The following is a 17,931-nucleotide window of genomic DNA, read 5'->3' as shown; positions in this document are numbered from 1 at the left end:
GGATAGAATGCCCCTCCCAGGGCTGGCCAATTCCTAGAGATAGCCAATGATTTGCCCTGGAGTGCACCTTTCATATGCAAACTAACCCATCCAAGGCCCATTGCTAAACCTCCTTCTCTATCTGATTTAATACTCTAGGAGGCAATGTTCCTCTGCCCTTATCATCACAGAGCCAGGTACCACACAAAGACAGAAAGCCCTAAATGGCCCAGAGCCTGCTGAAATTATTCCACGTAGCCCATGTTAAGCCTGCTTACCTTGCCTTTCCTTGCCTTCCCCACAGAAAGTACAACAAAGGCTCCTGCCCATGCTTCACCCCCTCTCCTTTTGCTTCCTGAGGATCCCTGGTGCTTCCCCATGCAGCCCTGCCCCTGTGTGGAGTGGTGTGCCCCCTCCTCTTGGAAACTGTGAGTAACAGACTATCAATGGTCATTTTCTTTTGATCTATGGGTCTCATCACACCTGAACAACAAAACCTACATTTTAAAAGAAAATATTCCACCAAGTCCTAGAGATTTTACCTGTAAAACTAGAGGCCCAGTACACAAAATTTGTGCACTGGAAAGGGGAGGCCCTCAGCCCGGCCTGCACCCTCTCGCAGTCTCGGACCCCTTGGGGGATGTCCGCCTGCTGCCTTAGGCCCCATCCCTCTGGGGGATCGAGCCTAAGCTGGCAGCCAGCCATCCCTCTCACAGTCCAGGGCTCTCACAGTCCAGGACCCCTTGCTCCTTACTGCCTGCCTGCAGCGGAGGCAGGAGAGGCTCCTGCCACCACTGCTGCACTCACCAGCCATGAGCCCGGCTTCTGGCTGAGTGGTGCTCAACCTGTGGGAGCACACTGACCACCAGGGGGCAGCTCCTGTGTTGAGTGTTTGCCCCCTGGTGGTCAGTGTGCATCATAGTGACTGGTTATTCTGCCGATCATTCTGCCTTTGGGTCGATTTGCATATTAGGGTTTTATTATATAGGATAATTCTAAAATATCTATTTTCATTTCTGTTATTCATACATCCCTTGTTCTAGATTAGTGCAATACACTTTTCATGGGTTGATCAGGGACTAGACCCACCTATTCCAGTGTCTCAACTCAACCATCTTTTATCCTGAAAGTAAAGCAGTCTTTCTAAAATGCAAATTGAATTACCTCATGCCATAATAATAATAATATTCTGAAGCTGGGTATTGTCCATACCTCAAGCTTCTTGGCCTCTTCACACACACACACACACACACACACACACACACCACTCCACTTTATAAAAAGAATAAATGTGTGTTATTTCAGGCCAGACATACCAAAACCCCATTAGTAGGATGAGCACTTAAGTGAATAGAGTATATAAACCTGTGTAATAGTGCAAATCCTCTTTCTTCTTGTCATTGGAGAGAAAACCTTTGACAGTCAAGATGAGGCCGAAGAGAAAGGGTTCAAGATAAACTCCTAGACTGTGTTTCATGAGATATTAATACATGGGGTCTATAGAAGTCTTCCTGTAAAATTCTCCTATCTCTGACTAGAGAATGTATGATCATGCCTTATAAAGATGTGTCCTTTTCATGGGATTAACAGACTGTTGTTTACTGACCTTAATCAAAGATATCTCAGTTCTGGGTGCCTCTTCCAGAAGGCAGGCTATGTATCAAATACAAAAGACAAGGGCTTTAAGACAAGGGCTATAAAATCTTATTTGATTTGTTGAAGGACCCACCACTGCAGTGCTAAAGGAAGTCAGACAGTGGTGATTGGCTACAGCCTGGGCCCATAAGTTCCAGTGCAGTACAGTAGTTAGTACACCTTGGACACCAGGGAAACATGGAACGTGGCATGGTTTTCTACCCGCTTCATGCGGAGCAAGGTTAACTCAGGACCAGTCATCACTGACTCAGTGGAGGAACCCATCTTCACAGCTTTGTGGAAGAAGTATTCAATGGCATTTGGCAGGTACTGCATACTCAGTAATAAATCATGAAAGAACAAAACTGACCTGTGTTAGATTAGGCTAATTGCTGTATCAACCTCCAAACTTTAGTGACTTAATAAAATTTTATTTCTTGCTCATGAAATTCTCAGTGAGGAAATTCCTGGTTGGAGGTACTCCAAGAATGATTCATGGGTCTAGGCTCCTTTTATTTCATTCTTCTGCCATATTCAACATGCAGCCTCCAACTCTGCTGCAGAATGTGAGCAGAGCGTGGGAAAGATGCATGGATACTTACTACCTCTGTCCAGGAGTGACATGCATCATTTCTGCTCACTCCATTGGCCAGAATTAGTCCCAAGACCACACCCACTTGCAAGGGCTATCTCTGTCCTGAGTGTCAAGCCCCTTACCTCCACCCAAAACACTCTGACACGCACACACACACACACACACACACACACACACAGAGTCACTGATGGGTACCACTTTACAGCACCAATCGTATGAAAGGAAAGACTGATTGTTGATCAGTGGGTTTTCTGTGCCACAGTCTTAGCATCCGGTAGTACCCATTTCATGTGATTGAAAGAAATAATGAGTGAGCAAACCCAACATAGGATGCTCAGAGAACAGAGTCCCCCTTCGTTTGGCACATCTAAGAACCAACTCTGATTCCATCCACCCGTTCTGTTTCACTTTCTTTACACATGTTAACATCTCTCAAATCAGCATGTGTCTCATAGATGACAGACAATATATTGAAATGATCATTGGCGGAGTTTTTTTTTTTCTTTAATAGTAGCAAATTAAGTAATAGTACTTCTTACAGTCAATGGTAGTGTCTTAGATTCAATGAAGAATAGTTTGTCACTAAGAGGAGGAAGAGACACAGGCTCCATTCAGTACATAAAGGACACAAATGATTAAACAGAATAAATAGGTTTGTTTCCTAAGGACACTATAAAACATACTAGATTGATGTGTATTTTGCATCTATAAAGAGAAATGTTTATAGATGCAAAATACTCGATGTTTCCTACCTGTTTTCAACTGTGGGAGTCTCTTTTGTCCATGGATACCCATTTCCAGTTGTATCCACTAATGTGCTAGGGACCAATGTTCCTGTGGTCTATAGTACATAACTGCTGCTCTTAAATGGAGGTGTAAAGGGTATTCTCCTCGTCCAGATGACCAGGTTTCCCGTCTGTAGGGCTGAGTCCTCATGTGAAGCACTGCTCTGTACATCTCAATATTTTTTGCTCTAATAACCCTAGTACCAGGGACAAGTGAGTGTTCCCCCCCCACCCCCACCCCCACCCCCAGAGACTATAAAGTCGAACAGACTAAGTAATGTCTACTCTATTCCAGCCTGAATTGTATGTGATGTTTCCTGGGTCATTTCAAAATTACACGGAATTTCCCGTGTCTGTATTGTCTGTCCTTACTAGTAGAATTTAAACTCAGTGAGGGTAGCAGGCTCCTTCAGTGTTCACGTGTCTTGGGTGCATGGGTAGGTGCTCAGTAAATAGTTGATGAATGAATTAGCAAACAATATATCTGAATTTGTTTTCACTATGTAGCTGGTGTTCTGTAGTATTTGTCACCTTTCCAGATTGAGTAATAATGTAACTCTAGCATGTAAGTGATTATTCTGCGGCTTCTCTGTGATTTTGTACCTCCTAATAGTCCCTGGGAGTAACTACGCCCCAATTTAAACTTTTTTCAGAAAACACCATCCTCTTCCTGGGGTAGAAAATTTAGTTATGAACCTGAGGCCAAGAGTCTTTTGGTTCATTATGGCCAAGAGATCTTATCTCTTTTCTTGTCCAATTTCCCATTGAGTTTCTGCTTGTTCATTCAGCCCCTGCAAAAGCATGCTGTAATGTAGAGAGAGTTATATTTAAAACATTGAATTATCCTACTTACTTTCCGGCAGCATCATTTCCTGATGTGACTTATTTTTAACATTACTGAGTTTCCTTACATATAAAATGGGAATTACCAGGAAGCCACTGTAGGGAGGCACAGGTAGCCATCTGGATCACAGCACTGCAGGCCATTGAAAAGGCTTTCTTAGGCAGGTCTCACTCCTCAGTGCTCACACAGCAGCCACCTGCCATGCCCAAGAGGGATTGTCTGCCTCTCCCACCCAGCTTTTAGCTCCTTGATGACAGCAGTCAAATCCGGTTTATCTCTATATCCTCCCGTCTATCACAGTGGCTGATACCTAGCAGGAGTTCAAAGCATGTTAGTTCACATCAATGACTGTGATGACAACTTTGGATGATAATAGCAACTGATAATTTCATATACAGGCTAATAAGATCCAAAAGAGGACAGATTGTGTCTGTCACATTCATAGCTGTAGCCTCAATGCCTAGCCAGTACCTGGTATAAATTAGTGCTCAAGAAACATTGATGGAATAACAAAGAATGACTATGTGATATATAATCTGCCTTTCCCTTGATTGTTGGTCAGTCCGATTTCTCCTCTTCTTTGTAACTTCTCTTGAAGAAGAGGAAGAAGAAATTTAAAAAAAGAGCATCTGCCCTTTTTAATAGAAGGCAGCCTATGACAAAATACCTTGAGCTATTATTGGAGGCAAGCCTGTGCTTGCTTGCAGACCACATTATAACCCATCACTGTGAACAGCATGTAGTAGTAAGCCAGGGCAAATAGCTTTGGAAGGAAAGGGTATGTACATGAATAAACAAATATTATTTGTCAACTGGCTGCTTAATTCCACGAGTAGCTCTCCTTTGCTCCTATCTCCCACAGGAGAGGAATCCAGGAATCTAGAGATAACCAGATGGGAAAATGATGAACAAATATGAACACCATGCAGATAGACATGGAGCACTGAATACTATGCAGGGGACTCCTTCAGGTTCAAGAGAGATAATGCAGTCCATACAGAGAGCAAAAGGTGATGCAGGATTTGGAATGTCAGTCCTAAAGGGGTTAACTTCTCTCATGGACCCTCCACAGATCCCAGCTTCCACTGGCCTTTGGGAAGGCCTTACCTATGCACTCTCCCTTCCACTGCAGAAAGTGTCATCCCCAAACCCTGTTCCTCACAGGCACCCCTCCACTCCTGCAGATCCTTGGTCCTTACCTCTTCTCTTTCTTCCCAAGTCCAGGCATTCTGGTAGCTACAGAGTTCGATAAAAGTTGTTCATTTTTTTCCCTACTGGTTTGATGGGTAAAAGAAAGGGGAATCTACTGACCATAAATAGAGGAATGTGGGACAAAGAAACCCTTGTGGGATGGCCACTATGGGGTGAAAATAAAAATAGACCCAAAGGATGGGTACTTGCATGGTGAAGGTGAAACTCTTTTCAACCAATTATTTTATACCTTATGCTTCTATAAGTACTTTCCTCCTTTCCTGCTTTGAGTCAAAATAGGAAAAAAGAAAAACATTGTCCAATACCTTGATGTTAGAAGGTCTTGGCTCCAGGGAGCAGGAAGATGCAGAGAGAGAGAAAATGAAAGGCTTAATGTGGCATTGTGGGAAGGAATTTTGCTTTGGGTAACATAAAATATGTTTAGAATGCTAAACATAAGTATGTTTCTATTTCGACTCTGCCCTTTTGATCCAGCTAAAGGGACCATAGCTTTCTCATCTTTGCTCCTATAGAACTCTGCCCAGGGAATTGTTCAGAGTGAATATCCATTGAATGCTTCCTGAATGGCACGATAAAGGACTAATCTCAGTGATGGAACAATCACTGAAGTGCTTGGGCTATGCATTCAATTGGGAGTCTTTGCTTCTAACACATCCATTACTTCCTAGCAGAGTGACTTCCACCAAGTCACTTAACTTCAATAGCCCTTAGCTTCCTCTACATATAACGTTCCTTGTAAGTAAAAAGTGAGACAATGTAGGCTAAGACCATAACAACCTTATGATTTATTTTTTTTAATTTATGTTAATACTCGCTGGGCATTTCTCGTTGCTTGTGAAAGAATATGATTTCTTAGTATCTCCTATCTTTGAGTTAGTTTGCATTTCCCATGACTTGAGGAGATAAAGTAAATGGCTGATGGAGCTCCTGTTACTTTGTGGGTCTAATTCCCACAAACAGTTTTCTTCACTAAAGGGGCATAGGTCACCTTGACCAGGGATACTGGATGAGTTTGAAAAGCAGGTGGTGACTCAGGGTGTTGGAATGTCGGGGGAGGGACGGTGTCTTCCAAGGCTTCAGGCTGAGCTCAAAGCTCATAGTTGTCTGTCTCCTTCTTTCGTGCCCCTACTCCCAGCCCACAGGCTCACACACACCAGGCCACAGTGATCTCGCCTCTCTCTGAATTTCCTTACAGATACTGTCCTGACCTTTATACTTACTTATCTTCATTTGAAAGGCAGTTTATCATAACTCATATCCCTCCTTAACCAGGAAATCCCCCAGGATAGGAACCGTTGACATACATGTATTCTACATAGCACTTCTACCTGTAGTAAAAGTCAACTACTGGAAGGAAGGAAGAGAGTGAGAGGAGGAGGGAGGATGGGAGGGAGGGAAGGAGGGAAGGAAGGAAAGAGAGAGAGGGAGGGAAGGAGGGAAAGAGAGAGAGGGAGGGAAGGAGGGAGGGAGGGAGGGAAGAAAACAAGTGAATGGACTTGAAAACAAAATAATTTTTTTAAGTAAAAATTAGAAAACTATTTATACCTCCCCCAAACACAGTAAAAGTATTTGACATTACGATATAGCACAACATCAAGTTCAAATACGATGCAACTAAAAAGAATAAAATCCTCATTCTCAGCGAAATGACATGAATACCCTCTTCATTTCCTTACACTGAGGTGTACAATGAACCTCACGGGCCCAGCTGCCCTGGGGCCTCTCTATAGACATTTGCTTCTCGTCCACCAGCCGCAAGCCTCCGTGTCTGCCCCTGCCCCAGCCCAGCTGGAGAGCACATGCCAGAGATTGGCAGTTCCAAAATCTCTCCTGCTTGTGGTAGGTGGTTTCCATGAAGTTGCCTTGTTCCCATGGAACTCCTCCACTTTTAAATGTGCTGAAGAGTGAGTTTGCAGAGACTCAGAGCCATATGGCCAGGCTAAGGGGCAGCATATGGTTGGAGACGGCTCAGTGCTGATCCATTGCATCTTTCAGCTCTCTTTACGCAGGAGCCAGTGATGGGGTCAGGGCTCTGTATTTTGAATTGCTCTGTCCTTCAGGTGGGAAATGAGACTCCTAGTAACAGCATCCATGTTAAAGCTCGTTTTAGCTTTCTTGGTCATGGTGTGGGTAGACTGCAGAGAAATATCTATCTATATTTGTACTTGTGATCAATGGGAAGTACATTGTTAGGGGTAGAGGTTCAGTCTGTGAACTTGAACTATGGGCTGTCCAGGAGAAATATGACTTTAAGTCAACCTGACTAGGTCTCACCTGCAGGTGTAGTTTATGCCAATATACACTGCAGATGAGGCAAAACAGTCCCATGGAAATAGTGAGCCAACTGCTAAACAGCTAATGCAATGAGATGACATAGGGAGAGATGAGTTCTGTGGTGGAAGCATGGGAGATAAATGTTTTAATAAGCTAGAAGAGTTGAAAAAGGGGTGATAGAGAAGAAAAGTAGAAAGTGAACTGCAAGGCATCAAAGAGAAAGAATAAGCACATACAGGGAGTAAATAATTCAGGACCTGTCTCTGAAAATGCCGGGTCACAGTCTGTCCACTTCACCTGACCTCACTACCAACACCCTCATTATTGTGAGGACAAAGAGTAGTATCGTCATTGCATCAAATTCCAGGAAGTTTGCCTGGGCCAAGTGGTTTGGCCTGCCTCATCATTGGTCTCTCTTTAGTCAAATTTCCAAGAAGGAAAGCTCTTGTTTCCATGAGCAATAATTTTTTTAAATTAAAACTTAGTTATACATGTAATTTGGGTACTGGAAATATGAGGGGGAACACTTTATCAAGTATATAAGTGTCTAGCCACTGTTGTGTGCACCTGAAAGTAATACAAAACAATACTGCTGGTAAACTGGAATTGAAAAAAAAAAATTTAAAAACGCAGCAATTAGTTATATAAATGTATGAACTCTTTCATACAATTAAATCTGGCAAAGTATGAACTCAGATCCATATTTTTTTTAATTCCAGGTACATATACTCTCAAACAAATGAACAAATAAGTAAGCAATGGGGAAATAAATCCTTTAACATGGAAAAATGGAAAATCATCACAAAATACCCTGGGGAAGAAAGACAAGGAAGGAGATAAAAAGGGTTTTAGAACCTTAAAATACAACAAATCAGTGCGGTTCTTTCCATTACCACCATTGTCATTACTAACTGAGGTCCAGTTCATTGGTAACAATGCACCACTGAACCATCACTGGAGCCCTAAACAACTTTACTGAGGCTTAGCATACAATTCACCCACTTACAGTGTGCAATTCAGTGGTTTTAAGTATATTAATAAACTAGAGGCCTGATGCACAAAATTCGTGCAAGAGTAGGCCTTCCTTCCCCTGGCTGCTGGCACCAGCTTCCCTCCGGCACCTGAGACCCAGGCTTCCCTCGCAGCCCCGGCTTTGTCCAGAAGGATGGAAGGATGTCGAAAGTAGGGGCACTGGTCCCTCTTCCCTTAGATTGTCAAATTAAAAAATGGCAGCAACCAACACAACAATAGCCATCCAGAGTGAATGAATCAAAATTACACTTTTTTGTTGTTGTTGTTGGATTGGCAACAAATATATTTTTTGGGTGCCTCAGAATTTTAGTCATTAGTTTAGGTGTGCCATGAGATAAAAAAGATTGAAAAGTGATGGCATGGCAATGTTCTCAAGGCTCATCCAGGTTGTAGTGTGTATCAGTAGTTTATTCCTTTTTGATGGCCAAATAAGTTTCTGTTGCATGGATATACCACAGTTGGGTTATCTAATTATTAGTTGATGTAAACATTTGGTCTGTTTACATCTTTTGGCTATTATTAATAATACTGATATACATTTATGAATAAGTTTTGGGGTGAACATGTTTTAAATTTTCTTCGTTATATATGTAGGAGTGGAATTGCTGAGTAATATGGTAACTACATTGTTAATCATTTGGAGAATTGTCAGACTGTCTTCCAAAGTGACCATTCCACATTCCTGCCAGCAGTATATGCTATCAACACCTGCTGTCATTGGCCTTTTTTATTATATCCATCCTACTGAGTGTGAAGTGGCCTCTCACTCAGGTTTTGATTTGCGTGTCCCTGATGACTAATGGTGTCAGGCATCCGTTCAAGTACTTATTGGCCATTTATATATCTTCTTTTGAGACATGTCTACTCAAGGTTGTTATCCATGTTTTAATTGCACTACTTGCCTTTTTATTATAGAAATGCAAGAGCTCTCTATATAGTCTGGGTGCTAGTCTTGTATAGATATATGATTTGCAGATATATTCTCTCATTCTATGGGTTGTCATCACTTACTTCATAGTATCCTTTGAAACCAAATGTTGAAGTTTTGAAGTCTAAATGATCATTTCTTTAGTTGCTTGTGCTTTTGATGTCATATCTAAGAATCTATTGCTAAGCCTGAGTTCCTGAGGATTTGTCACTAGTTTTCTTATAAGGATTATATAGGGGATCACTTTGGGTAATATTGTCATCTTACCAATGTTAAGTCTTGCAATCCAGCTAACAATCTAGTGATCTCATTTCAGTTATTATACTTTTCAACTCTAGAATTTCCATTGGGTTCATCTTTATAATACACATACCTACAGTTTAGTCTATATTTCCAATGAATATACCAATATCTACCCAATTGCCATTCCTCACAAACTCCAGTGTTTGGGGGAGATCTCTCCATCCTGAAATTCTCCACCCTCTTTTGTAAACAAGACAGCTCTTTGGGGAAGAGATTAGAAACTATCTGTTTAAGGCAAATCCCTGAGCCAGGGCTCTGACGCTGGAGATTGGGAGGGTGCCCTGCTTCTCTCTGAATGACACTCCCTGCTATAGGGGTTGAGTGCTCAGTGTATGGTGGTGTCAGTAGCATCCGGGCTTGCTGGCTTGCTTCTCCCGGCTTGGAAACACTGCCTTACCAGCTGGGACAAGGGAGACTAGCCTCTCGGTATCCTCAGTGTTCTTGCCCAAGGTGGAGCCTCCATCCCGTTAGTGGAGGCTGAGCAGAAGGAGGGTGCAGTCACCACACAGCTGTGCTTCACACAGGACTCAGCTTCAGCAATAGGTAGCTGGGGACAGGATGCAGAATGCTGACATGCTGCTCCCTCTGGGAAGATAGCTTCTCACTGGGAACCTGGGGGAGATGCAGTCCTGTATTCCTGATAGCACCAATCTGGAATTGCTGTCTCACTTGACTGGGAGTGGGAAGTGAGGGAGTCTTGGTTCAGATACTATAGATTATAGAGGATCCCTGTTCATGGCGTCAGATATGGGGGGATGGCATTCTCTCTTTTTGCGACCAGCGCAGAGAGAGAGAACTTGGGGGTTGATGAATCTTGAATAGAACGTGATGAGGTTTTAAGGAAAAATGAATAAAACAAGACTGAGACAGAAATAGAGGAAAGCTGGGACCGGGTGTGGCGTCTGCTCTCTGATAGATGAACAGGGCCCAGAGCCAGCACAGCAACCTTTATTTATAGCCAAATACCAGGAAGTTTTACTAAGGGTAAATAGAAGGGGGAATGTGTGCGTTCTTGTAGCTTCCTCGTAAATAGTCACCTCCGGGTGGGTCCTAATCGCATTCATTCCTGGTGCTTGACTGGATTTAGATAAGAGCACCTGGCTTTGAAGGTCATCTGAGGCATTCCCACCTCTTGGTTAGATATGCCCCCAAGATAAGGCTCTGCCTTCATCATGGGTTCAGTTGATATGAATTTAAAAGAAAGCCAGGGCCTTCCCTGGTAGGGGGCCTTCCACAATAGATTCTCACTATTCCTTCTGAGTTTTTATAGATTTTCTTGAATAAATGTTTGTTTGATATATGCCCTTTGGACCACTTCTAGAGACTGAATTTTTTTTAAGTAGTTTTTACCATTTTTTCTAAGGGGAGGATGTCTACAGAGCTCCTCATGCCGTAAGGTCAGAAGTGGAACCCAAATGTAGGTCATTTTTATACCAAAGTTAATAAGGCCCATAATCACAGGCAATGAGCAAACAAAAGAACCATGGAGAGGAGGTAACTAGGCACAAAGATAGTAAAGAAATGTAAGAAAAGTACATAATGGAGAGAGAAGTGACAGCAAGAAGACAGAAAAACAGATAGAAAAGCAAAACAAAACAGTGCTGACAGCCATATTCGACTCAGATTGGGCCAGAATGAATTTGCTTGTGGAACAACTGACATAGTGTTGATATCATTCATTATGGCCCTTTATCACATATTGACATCACCCAACTGTTTTATATGTCCATATGTTAAGTGTCCTAAAGTGGTCTTGAATTCATTTAAAAAAAAAAAAAATGCTTTCCCATCCTTCTTTCTCATCACATGGAAATCCTCTCTGTCCTTGAAGGTTGGCCAAGTATCCCCTCCTCCGGAATGCATCCATTTATGTCCCAGAGCTGCCTTGATGTTTGTTCTCTCTGTTCTCCGATTTTTCTGAATAACTTACCTGTATCTCTTTGGGGAAATTATCATTTTTTCTCCCCTCCAGAATACCTTTGTTCCTGCCTATTCCAAAATCTATTTCTCTGAGATACCCTTCGAGTTCTTCCCACGTGTTTCTATTTTGCTATATTAACCAGAGCAACTCACAATTAAAACGTTTCATTAGTACAGATATATACATTTTTAGATGATTATGGAAGGAGATTGAGACAATGATATGCTCACAGTCAGTCTTTACCCTGTCCAATGAATAAATACCATGGAATGAACGGATTGAATAAATGAATGTCAACCATAATGAAATGTGCGCACTATCAGAGTGGAAAGCTGAGAAAGGCAGCTCAGGAACCTTGTGGAAAGACATTGCTTCTCAGCCTTTCGGGTAAGATCAAATGAGAATGGAGCAAAGGCAGAACAGGGAAGCCGGATTCCGTTCTTCATGGCGCTGTCATTAAAACTTGCTATGTGATTGCGAGCAAAGCCCCCACGTCTCTACATCAATTACTTCATCTGTGACTTTAGGAGCTGTACCACATTTTTTCGTGTTCAGAGTTTCTGGCCCCCTATGCAAAGAAGCCTATGATAAAACAAAATCGAAAGGGTAACCCATTCCCAGATTCCCAGATAACTCTAAATGTAAAAGCAAGACCATTTTTTTAATTAAAAGGAAAATTATAAAGAGAAGATGTAGCTATAAGATGTTACACTCTTCACTTCAGCTTCCAAAAGAACGTTTCACTCCCCCTCCTTCAATTACACAACCAACTCAAACAAAGAGCCTGTAGCTTAGAAATGTTTATTTTTAACAGAGCGAGAGCACTGGACATGACATTACAATTTGGAAAATCTTCTCTCTCCTGAGTTTTCAGCCTAAGTAATTGGATTAGCCTCTCTTGCACACACTGCCAGCTCCCAAGTCTGTGAAGAAATCTGGTTTCCAATTGCCACTCAGAGCTGTGAGGGACCTTAACATCTCAATTAAACAGCTGATATAGGAACAAGAAGAGAGGAAAATGAGGTGAACTGGATAATTCTAGGAGGAAGGGCATTCAGTTCCTTCACAGCACAAAACATGATCTTCATTTAAGCACAGGTTGTCAGATATGATCAGCTCCAAATGCAAACATATAAACTGACAGTAACAAATAATTCAACAAAAGACAGCCAATTTCTTCATGGAGGATTGAAATTGTACTCTCCAACTATGCAAGGGAAATTGGGGCATATTGGGTTTCTCCCACATCACAGAATGCATCCCTCCTGGGTTTACAATAAAGAAGCCTCCAAATGAAGCCTGGCTTCTTCATAGCAATTTGCCAGCAGCTGTCTCTGCCAGATGCCAATAGATATCAGAATCCCGCTGACATCAAGGAGAGAAGATACCTCCTAAGGATGGACTCATCCTATCACTCTCTCACCTTCAGAAATTTTCATCTGGAGTTTCTACTCTGCTCAGAAGTTGTGGCATTATCTACCAAAGGAAGAACCTACTTCTAAGGAGAAGGGAAGGAAGTGTAATCTTGCCCTGAAATTCATTTCTCCCACGACAGTTAGGAAACATTCCTTACACCTTGGATAAGTGGTTTTGGTAAAATTTGGGAATGAGAAATGGTGAGTACAGGAGAATAATTCAGATAACAGATTTATGCTACTTGAGTAAAGGCACAGTGGTAGAATGGAAATACAGCATATTTTGGATACAGGGAGATTTGGGTTTGAATCCCTGCTTCACATTTACTAATTGTGTGACTTTGGGGCCCTATTCTGTCTCCATCTATAAAATGGGAATAACAGTACTTTTCTTGTGATGTTGTCAAAAGGATAACCAAATGCTGTGCAAAACATCTAGTTCAAGCATGTCCAACTCAAAGGCTAATACGGGCCAAATAAGGGAGGCATGTGGCCTGCAGGTCGAGAGTTTGACGTGCTTAACCTCGTATAATGCTTGGCACATAGTAGATGTGCTAGACATGCAAGATGTCATCTTTTCATTGTTCTTTTACTCATCTATAACTTAGAATTGTCCATGATTTTAATTTTCTTCTCTGGGTGGGAGTAGAGCGAGTAATCATGTTGCGCCATAACCAAGCCTGTCTAGTCCACTCCCTGTAGCTTGGATGTATACTTAGCCAGTGGTATTAGGGTTGGAGGAAAGGGCACTCGACCCAGCATCAGGAGACTTACTGGTTTCCTTACTCATTTGCAATATGATCTTGAACCCATCACTTGGCCTTTCAGGGACTTAATGACCTCATCTGCAAATAGAGACTCATCACCCAAACTCTGCACTCTGCTATCTTGCTTTATAAAAGTCATCACTAACCTGCACCTTCTCCCCAAATTACCCACCTACCCTATGTGAAATTCCCAGCCCTCCCCTTAAATCTATAGAAAGTGCTTCCACCTCCATTGACTCATAAAAAGCCCCACTAACTAAATCATCTCCCCAGGACTGTGATGTGAGAACCTCTACACTTGAACCAAATAAATGAGAGACATCCATCCATAAATGTACTTAGTGAGGGCAATAAATATAAATTATAGTTGTCATATTTTTAAGCAAATTGTAAGATCTTTGGTAAATGGGACCATGTCTTATATCTCCCAAAACACTTTTCTGCAAAATCCCAAGGTATATAGGACAGTGCTGGGGACAGAGGGGCTACATTCAATAAATTAATACTAACTAAATGGATAAATTGGTTGTAGAGGTATCTTAGAAGCTAAACATCTTCCAAATAGTCAATAGGAGAGGTCTTCAGCCCTACCTGGCTCAGGGGCTAGACCGTCGGCCTGAGGACCAAAGCATCCCGGGTTTGATTCTGGTCAAGGGCACATACATGGTTGTAGGCTCCTCCTTGGTGTAGGCCCTGGTCAGAGCTCGTGAGGGGGCCATCAATGTGTTCCTCTCACATTGATGTTTCTGTCTTTCTCTCTTCCACTCGCTCTAAAAATCTATGGAAAAATATCTTTGGGTGAGGATGAAAAAAAAATAGTAGAGGTTTTCAGGAGTGAGGAAAGAGATGATTTATCTTCCCAGAACAACAAGTAGGTTAAATAATTGAGTATGTCGGGTGGGGGAGGAGGGTATATGCGTGTGCATGCATGTGTGTTTAAACAGCACTTCCTCCCATCGATGTCCAACTAACAAAAGGACAGTTTATCTGCACAGAAGTCTGTGCATCTGTGATCTGAATCGTTCAATATAAAACGCACCATAGCCTTCATGAAATCCACTGGAAGACTGACATCTTTCTAGGCTCCTGAGACTCCAGTAAGGAGGGAGCATGCAAGTGCACAGACTGGTTTTGCACAGACTTTTTATTCCATATGATTTTCCATTCTAATGTCATCTCCATCGGTATTTCTCTGGACTGCCCATCTAGAAGTATCTGAACCTCCTTCTGAGTTTGAGGGAAACGCCACCTGGGTTTCTCCTAATTTTTAAATTTCTTTATTATCTCATGTTATTTAGGTACATATCTTATCTCAGGCAGCATGGTGTAGTAACAAGAGTATGAATTTCAGAATCAGGCAGATCTTGGTTTAAATTCCAGTTCCATTACTTATCATCTGAGCATCCTTGGGCAAATTATCTGAGTTCATGGGAATTACATCTCAGAGCCATTGTTGGCAGGGTGCGATAAAATGGTACATGTAGACATTCAACAAATGTTCATTTCTTTCTTTTCATCCCTTTCTTTTTCTCCTGACCATGTGACTGCTCAGTGGTAGCAGGCTCTCTTCTACTATAGTGAAATGCCCTTCTCAGTGAAGACTGGGCACTTATGTAATTTCTTCTTCTGCCCTGAGCACCCTTTAAGCACCCTTTGTAGTGTTAAATACCCTTAAGACATATAAACTATCTTTCTACTCTCCAGCCAAAAATGAGGGTGATAACAGTTATGTAGCTACCCTTAAAGGAGTGGGCAAGTACTGATTGCATATTTTGGTTCATTCTTTTCTAATACTTCCAAGCATCAAATGAAACAAACAAGCAAACAAACAACCCTCTGTAGGTGCATACAGTGTATATTCCTGGAGAAGTAAAACCAATTCGTTTATAGAGGACTCTACTGAATCATTGTGCAAGGTATAAGATTAAATGAAAGAGGCTCATAGATTATACTTCACTTTCAGCCTTCACATTCAACAAGAAGTATGGGATTTCATAGGTGACCCAGGGTTAGGAATACTTATTTGAAATATAGTTTTATTTCATGCAATGGTAATTGGCATCTAAAATTAATGTGCACACACAGATTCAAGTACAACATAAACACATTAACACACACACACACACACACACACACACACACACACACACCCCAGAGTCAGGGACCTGGATCAGTCTGTACTCCAGGGGGAAAACAACTAATTAAACTGACAGATAACGAACATTCAAAGATAATTACCGGTAATACTCAGACACACATCTGATGATTAATAGCAATAAATTCCATGCAGGTGATTAACAAAGAGGCAAGCAGTGTAGAGATAATATATAAATGATTAATAACAAAACTCTCTCAGTCCTTGAAGTGAGGGCAGGGGGACTAAGGAGTTTGTCTTTCCCCATAGCTGTCACAAAGAGGGTTTGGTGGCATTGAGAAAAACAGGAAGAAGTTAAAGAGAAACTTGCAAACAGAAATCATTGTGGGAGGTCTTGAGTAAGTCATTTAACCGCTCTGCTCACTGTCCTCATGGCGGATGGGGCAAGATGTTCTCTCAGGCCTTTTCTGGCTTTATCACTGGCTTCTTTAAGTGTCTGGTTTTAGATAAAGAACACAATGGACGAGATACTGAAGGAAGAATGGGTCAAAAGGTTTAATATTAAAGATTAAGAGAGGCAAATGGTGAATAGTTGCCAACAATTGAAATCAAGAATCTCTAAGATTCAAATCCAGAAGTGCTGATTCATGCACTGGAAAGCATATGCTAAATAGCTGTCTACTAAGGACATTGATCTAAATTTATCAGATTAAACATGACTCACCTTCTTAAATAGAGTATCTTTCAAAACTTACTTTCCTAAAATATTTCAACAACAACTTTCCTCCCCCCTTCCAAAATAAAAATAATTATCCCTGAATGGAATGGAGACCAATAAGGAATCTGGCTCTGTTGTTCTACATGGGATATGTGGAATTCTCAAAGGTTTTCTTCAGACTTTCCTTGATTCCTTTGATTGGTAAGTCTTTGAACCCAATACGCAAAAATAACAAAAAAGGGAAACAAAACATGGCTGTATGAGGAATGGCTCAAAAACTGTGGACCTAAGTGATTGAGTGAAAGGTACATCTTTGGCAATGTCATTGATGTAGTCCTTCCAATTTACTGACATGGGAAATAAAAACATCAACCTGATTTTTCCTAAAGAGAGTTGGAGGAAACTACATTCAATCCAGTCCAATACTGAACACTGGAGTTAGAATGAAAACATCTGGGTCATTTTTCCCCACTCTGTCATGCACTGTGAACTTGAGAAGGTGACATAAACTCTCTCTCACTATCTCAGGGTCATCTTCAAGGGCTGCGGGCACAGACACGCCAGGGTCCTGGGACTCTTTTCTGATTAGACACATCCATGAAGAACAGAACACCTTGGCTTTAATCCCAAACCAATGAGGATAGGGTGACAGAAAAATCTTCTCTTTCCAAACAGATTCTCCATTAGCATTAGAAATAGAAAGAGAGCATCCTGATTAAAAGATCCTGACCATTTCAGGTTGTATTTTTCCTGAGGCTCTTAGTCCCTTGACCTTTACTTCTTATTTTGTTTTGTTAATTTGTTTTAAAGAAAGTGGGGGGATAAGGACACATATGTAATACCTTAATAAAGAAAAAAAAAAGTGTCCTGTTACCTTAGTAGGTGAACATCTGGCGGGGGGAAGGGGGTTGCTAAATATTTTGGGAGGTTGGCTGCTTATTTTGATTATTAGTGAGATTTGCATACATTTTTAAGATTTCACCCTGTTTGAATACATTAATTAAAAGATTATCGGTCGTGTAGCTGCACACAAAACACTCTTCCCAGCTTGGGCCATTCTTGGACACATCCTTTGCTGACATTGGAAAAGCCACACTCCTTTCCCAAACGTTGCCCCTTTAAGTAAAAGCTTTTCCATATTTGACAGTTAAAACTGGGTCGAGAACAAACAAATCTTTCTTGCATACTTCTTATTAAATCCCCAAAACCTCTCTGTAAATCATCCTTAATGCTTTAGGCAAAATTATATTACTAAAAACGTCCAGCATTACCAGAATTTATTGCTTTTTTTTTTCCTTGATCATAAGACCTGCAACCTAGAAAAAGTCTTTATTAGGATCTAAGCATTCTGGGATATTTTGCAGAACCTGCTGTTGAGTAAAAGCAGGAGAAAGGATATATACAAAGAACAGAAATGCCTCACAATTT

The sequence above is a fragment of the Myotis yumanensis genome, unplaced genomic scaffold, assembly GCF_028538775.1.
Source record: "Myotis yumanensis isolate MYYU_CA2020_CCGP unplaced genomic scaffold, mMyoYum1.0.hap1 SCAF_12, whole genome shotgun sequence".
Taxonomy (NCBI): domain Eukaryota; kingdom Metazoa; phylum Chordata; class Mammalia; order Chiroptera; family Vespertilionidae; genus Myotis; species Myotis yumanensis.
The sequence above is the reverse complement of the archived record's forward strand: the minus strand, read 5'-3'. Positions refer to the sequence as shown.